This window comes from Myotis yumanensis, unplaced genomic scaffold, assembly GCF_028538775.1.
Source record: "Myotis yumanensis isolate MYYU_CA2020_CCGP unplaced genomic scaffold, mMyoYum1.0.hap1 SCAF_10, whole genome shotgun sequence".
NCBI classification, from domain to species: domain Eukaryota; kingdom Metazoa; phylum Chordata; class Mammalia; order Chiroptera; family Vespertilionidae; genus Myotis; species Myotis yumanensis.
The window spans coordinates 54,457,235-54,463,505 of record NW_027223761.1 but is presented as its reverse complement, the minus strand read 5'-3'; positions in this window follow the sequence as shown (position 1 = coordinate 54,463,505).

Below are 6,271 nucleotides of genomic sequence, written 5' to 3'. Positions count from 1 at the left end.
CCACACTCTCCCTGGTTTCCAAAGACCTACTGCAGGCTTGACTCCTGCAATCTATGGCAGTGCCTCCAGGCCTTGGTGCTCAATAAATGAAACTAGAAGGTTAAGAAAATGGAACTCCCTGAGGACTGGGGTGGCTGGGAACATCCAGCTGGGTGGCAGACTGAGGGAATGGCAGGACAGGGATCAATATGTAATGGACAGAACAGAGCTCCCACTGAGTGGGCACTGAGCTACCACTGATCTCGGCCTCACTGAAGTGCTGCAGGCCTGGGTACGGTGAGCTGACCCCAGTAAAGCCAAGCTGGAGTATAGAAAACAACCGGCATCCCACGGCATCTTTTGACTATCACTGTGAAGAGAATAAATGTATTATTTTTGTTTCTAATTACAAAAGCAATATGTGTTCATGGTAGAAAATCAAGAAATTCAGAAAAGAAAAATACTCAACTCTAATCCTAATAAACACTCCTGCCATTTGATGAATTTTTACTGAATGTTGAAGGTACAATTTAAGGCCCACAACAACCCCGAGATTTAGGGAATATTATTATTCCCTTTTACTCAATGAAGGGACTAAGGTTCAAAGAGGTTGAGATTTGCCTAAAGACACACAGCTGACAAGTGGTGGAGTCCAGGTTTGAATCTGGTCCTGTATCCCATTTTCCCACGATATTTCATTTGTCCTGACCCATGGATAATACCAGAGGGGATGCCACTTTGTCAAATAACCCCAATTTGCAGATGGGAAATACTCCACAGCAAAATGGTACTGCATGAAGATTCTGTGTCTTATCTTTCAAGTGTCTTGTCAGACACTTCCTGCAATTTTGTAAACTCACCCATTGCAAAAGTGGTGGTGTTCTGATTCTTTGCCCTTTCTGACAACCAAAACAGAAAGCAACTTTTCTTCCATTACTTGGCTGGAGGCTTCCTTCTACTTCTGCCCAAGACAGGCTGTGGTTAGCACTCACTGCTTAACCTCTTCCTCCTACAAGCCCCTCTTTGAAGTAGAACATTTTGTTTTGGCCATTTTGACACCATGGACATTCTGTGACCCTAAATACCAAGCTGATCGCTTATAGAAAGTGAACAAATGAACAGCCTTACCCCATTTCTAAGCTTCACTGTCTTCACCACATCTCTGACTCCAGCCCATTCTTGAATCTCCCATCTGATCCTCACTTTACCCTGACGTTAGGGTGCATTTCTTCTGCATAGAGTACTTGATGATTTTTTAAAAAATTTGAAGTTCCTTTTTTTAAAAAAAAATCCTCAATGAGGATGTGCTTTTATTGATTTTTAGAGAGAGAGGTGGGGGGGGGGGGAGAGAGAGAGAGAGAGAGAGAGAAAAGAAAAAAGAAGAGGAGAGGAGAGGAGAGGAGAGAAGAGAAGAGGAGAGGAGAGAAGAGAGGAGAGGAGAGGAGAGAAGAGAAGAGAAGAGAAGAGAAGAGAAGAGAAGAGAAGAGAAGAGAAAACACTGATCAGTTGCCCTGACCAGGGTCGAACTTGCAACCTTTGATGTATGGGATGACCCTCCAGCCAAGTGACCCACCCAGCCAGGGCTTGAAGATGCAAACACATTTAACACTGGAATGTCTTCTTAATGAATTGACCTTTTTGTCAGTATGAAATAAACTTATTTATGTCTAGCAATACTCCTTATCTTTTTAAAAAACAATGTATTGAATTTATTGAGGTTATATTGGTTAATAAAATTATATAGGTTTCAAATGTATGATGATTTTTTAAAAATTGAAAATTTAATGCTTTATTCTTTTTTAAAATTTATATTTTTATTGATTTCAGAGAGGGAGGAAGAGAAACATCAATGATGAGAGAGAATCATTCATCAGCTGCCTCCTGCATGCCCCACACTGGGGATCGAGCCCACAACCTGGGCATGTGCCCTTACCAGGAATCTAATCGTGACTTCCTATTTCATAAGTTGACACTCAACCACTGAGCCACGCCGGCCAGGCTAATGCTTTATTCTTTAAAGAAAAGAATTAGCTGTGAATGTCAAAATATCACTAGCATCAAAATGACCTCAACAAAACATCACATACCTAGTACCAAACCCTGACTACCCAGCTTGGTCCCAGCCAGTCTCTTGCTGACAGCATTATATACTTCCTGTGCATCCTCCATTGTTAACTGGCCCTGACCTTGACAAGTTATGTAGCTCCCATATGTCTCAGTTTCCTTGTTTTTTAAATGGAGGATAATATCTATTTTATAAGGTTGTTGTGTGATCAAATGCTTGTAATACTTATGTTTGTAAAGGTCTTAGAATATGACCGGCATATTGGAAGCACTAGTAAATGTTAGCTATTAAGACAAATGGAGTTGTCTGTCCATCTTGTCACCTCAAAAGCCAGTAGTTAAGATGTATTTCTTAAAAAATTATTTAAAATGTCAGTGGTTTTCTTGTTTTATTTATTGGAATCACTGAATAATTTTTAAAATTGCACATGTATAGTAGTTTGCATGCAATTATATGTTGAATAGACTTTTGTGGGCTTGCCTAGAAACCCTAATAACCACTTTGAACATTGTGTGTGTGTGTGTGTGTGTGTGTGTGTGTGTGTGTGTGTCTATCTGTTGGCAGCGAAAAACAGCACTTGGTGTTAGACTGGTGGAGTCAGACCAGATCTTGGTTGAGCGACCTCAGTACTTGAGTTCTGGCTAAGAAAGAATTCAGAGGCAATAGTCAAACTATAAGAGAAAGTTTATTTAGAAAGTCACAGAAGTAGAAGAGGGGCTCAGGAAACAAATTACAGAGACAAAAGAAGGGCTTAGGAAAGAGAAAGGTAAAGGCAGGGCACCTGGTGGGAAGAGGAAGATGGGAAAGGCTCAGGCATGTTCCCAAGTGGGAGAGTGCCCTGGGCCCTCCATCCTAAGGGCTTTTATGGGTGGGGATTTTAGGGGAGATCCCACGAGAGGATCTCAATAGAATATTCACCAGCTTTCCAGGTGTGTGTCCTTTCAGGGTCATGGTCTCCACTGACTAGTCGGCTCCATGGGGTCATTAGTCATTGCAGCTGGTCCTGATATCAGTCATGCATCACTGGTCTGATTTTGCTGCTTTTCTGGGCCTGAAGCTGAAACACAACTGAGGCCTAGATGTGATCCCTAGGGGTTAATGCTTGAGGGAGGTTGTGCAAGGGCCTGCATGGGAGTCATATGAGGCCGCTCTTTAGCCCCTTGTTCCTCCTCCAAAGGGGTCTACTGCATGACTAGTGACATCCAGGGGAGGAAAGGTTAGGGCAGGGTCTGAAATGCATGACCTGAGATAAGAAGGTCAGGAGATTTAAACCGCATGACCATCAGTATGCTAGGGGAGGAAAGGTCACACTAGGGGAGAGGTCCTTGTTTTCCTAGTTTTGCCCATTGCTGGACACCAGGGACTTTCCAACTTGGTGACCTTCTGTATCTGGCCCATCATCCTTGCTCTGCTCATGCCTGTCTAACTGCCTATCTACATGTATCTATCTATCTACATGTATATATATATACCCACACAAACACATTATTATTATTTTTTAATCCTCACCAAGGACATGCTTCTATTTATTTGAGAGAGAGAGAGAGAGAGAGAGACATCAATGTGAGAGTGAAATATCGATTGGTTACCTCTAGTACACACCTTGACTAGGGATCAAACCCATAACCTAGGCCTTGACTGGGAATTGAACCCCAAACCTTTCAGTGTATGGGACTACATGCACTCCAACCAACTGAGCCACGCCAGCCAGGCCACATTATTTTTGCAGTGAATTTTTGGAGAACAGTTTTTAGGTAATATATCTAGTTTATTTTATAAATTTATTTTCCATTTCCAAAGATTGGCTGCTAAAGCATTGTCAAGACTCAACCTGGTCTTGAATAGCATGTGAAGGATGTGTGTTTTATTTCCTGTGTGATGCGGAGCCGCCTGTGGTATTAGAGGAGAGTCTCAGTCTAACTTGTGGGCTAGGGAGCAGTGCAAAGGCTGGTCTGGCGAGGGGATCTTGCAGCCAGGGAGATCAGTTAAGAGGCTGTTAGAATGATCCAGACTGAGAGCGTCCATAAAGATGCCAGACAAGAGGAGATACACATAAGAATAATTTTGGGGTAGAACTGAGAGAACTCAAGAATGGAGTGGTAAGAAAAATGGAGATCATTCTAAAAGTTTTTATTTGGAGAATGGTGAAACCATTCAGAAAGGCAGCCTTCTCTACTGTTTTCTAAATACAAATGGGATTCGCCTAGCCAGTGTGGCTCACTGGTTGAGCATCGACCAATGAACTAGGAGGTCACAGTTCGATTCTCGGTCAGGGCACAGGCCCAGATTGCAGGCTCAATCCCTAGTATGGGGTGTTCAGGAGGCAGCCAATCAATAATTCTTTCTTATCATTGATATTTCTATTTCTCTCTTCCTTTCCTTTCCTCTCTGAGATAAAAAACAACAAACAAACAAAAAACAAATGGAATACAAAATTTTCAAGGAGAGAAAGATAGGCTGTGGAAAGTCAGAATACAATGCAAGCCTCTTTTTCAACTAAAAAAAAAAAATCTATGTGCACCCAATAATTTTGACATCTAACCTACAACTAAATGAAATGGAATGACTAAAAAAGGAAAGAAAAAAAGAAAAGGGAAGAGGAAGAACATATAGGGTTGATAATGATTTTCACTGATGATCCACTTGACAGTGATAATTAAGCACATTAAATGTTACATTCCAGGGAGTGTTGGGCAGATGCTAAGTTTGTGAAACAATACACTCTTTCATCTCTGCAGATGTTGAAGTTTTCCTCTTCCAATAGAGCAGCCAGACACTTGTTTGGAAAGACCCAAGCAAGGCCACAAGCACCCCAACTACATCCTTTCCAAGATGCTAATCGACTTTCAGCCAAGACCCCTGCAGCCTGCGTGTTTAGTGGGCAAAGGACCAGATGAAGGGACTGCCCTCATCTGAGACCACGTGAGCAGCCAACCATGCAGAAGGGTGTGGCTGAGGCTTCCAGCCCAGATATTGTGTGGTCTCCACAAAACCACATTCCCTTCCCACCTCCCTCACAAACACTCCAGCTGGCACAGGGAGAGGTTTAGAAAATGAGAGAATGAAGCTTTCCTATGTTGTATATATGGGTTTTGTTACCATATTTTTAAAGTCAGAACTCCAGATGTATGACATATACAGTTGTGCTAATGGCAACTAAGGAACAGAATATTTTTAAAACACTCTGAAAATATCTACCAACATGTGGTTGCCATGGTAAAGACACATCATTTAGAATACTGATTCCACAAATATTTATTTGGCACCTACTAGGGGGCCAGGCATTGTTGTAGGCACGACAGAAGAGTGAACAAAACAAGCATGCTATGTCATGGGAATGTACACCCTACTGGGCAGTGCAGTGAGATTTAGGATCCGGTCCATTAAGTTAAAGATAATATCCAAAAAGAACATGACTGGGTAATTATATTTCAGATTTTTAACTTCTGCTTGGATCCTTAAAGTTCAAAAGGACCAATTCTCACCCTGCCTGACTAATTAGTGATATAGTCTCCAATCTCCAGTGGGAAGCTCTCTTCTCTGAGCTGCCCTGCACTTCCTTTGATCATCTGAAAAGCACTGGAGCAATGCATCATATGTTATAATTATTTATGTATATGTCTTTTTACAGCCTCTTGTGTTTATTAAGATAACTCTTGTCCAGCAAAAAGAGGCCCCTCAAATCAACGTTGATGCTTACAAAAATCAAAAACAAAATTTACTGAACGCCACAACCCTATTAAGGCATTCTAGAAAGTGACTTCCAGAATAATGAGAAAGTTTCAAGCTCTGCCCTGCGAGAAGAGTGTGTGAATTATAAGCTGCTCATGAAAAGCTGCTCTGTCGGCTAAATGATAGCTTATTTCTCAAAGTTTTAGTTTGATTTAATCAAGACCAACAGGTCTGAGCTTCAAATGATCAAGTTCTGTTATGTCCTACAGCAACAGGCTTCCATGATGGAAAGTAAACAATAATTGAGGAATCCAAACAGTCAGTTTATTAAACCAAGGCTGGTGAAACCATAGGGTGAAAAAAAAAAAAAAAGAAGAAGAAGAAGTAGCTAAAATCAAAAGACTTTAAGACATGGAAAATTTGTTAAGTACGAGGAAATAATAAAACACAAGAGTGACCACAAGAATTACAAATATATTTAAACCTAAGACCTGGGAAATGGACCATACACAGCCTTCTAGGGGAGAAGAGAAACGTCTCATGTTTTGAAAGCAT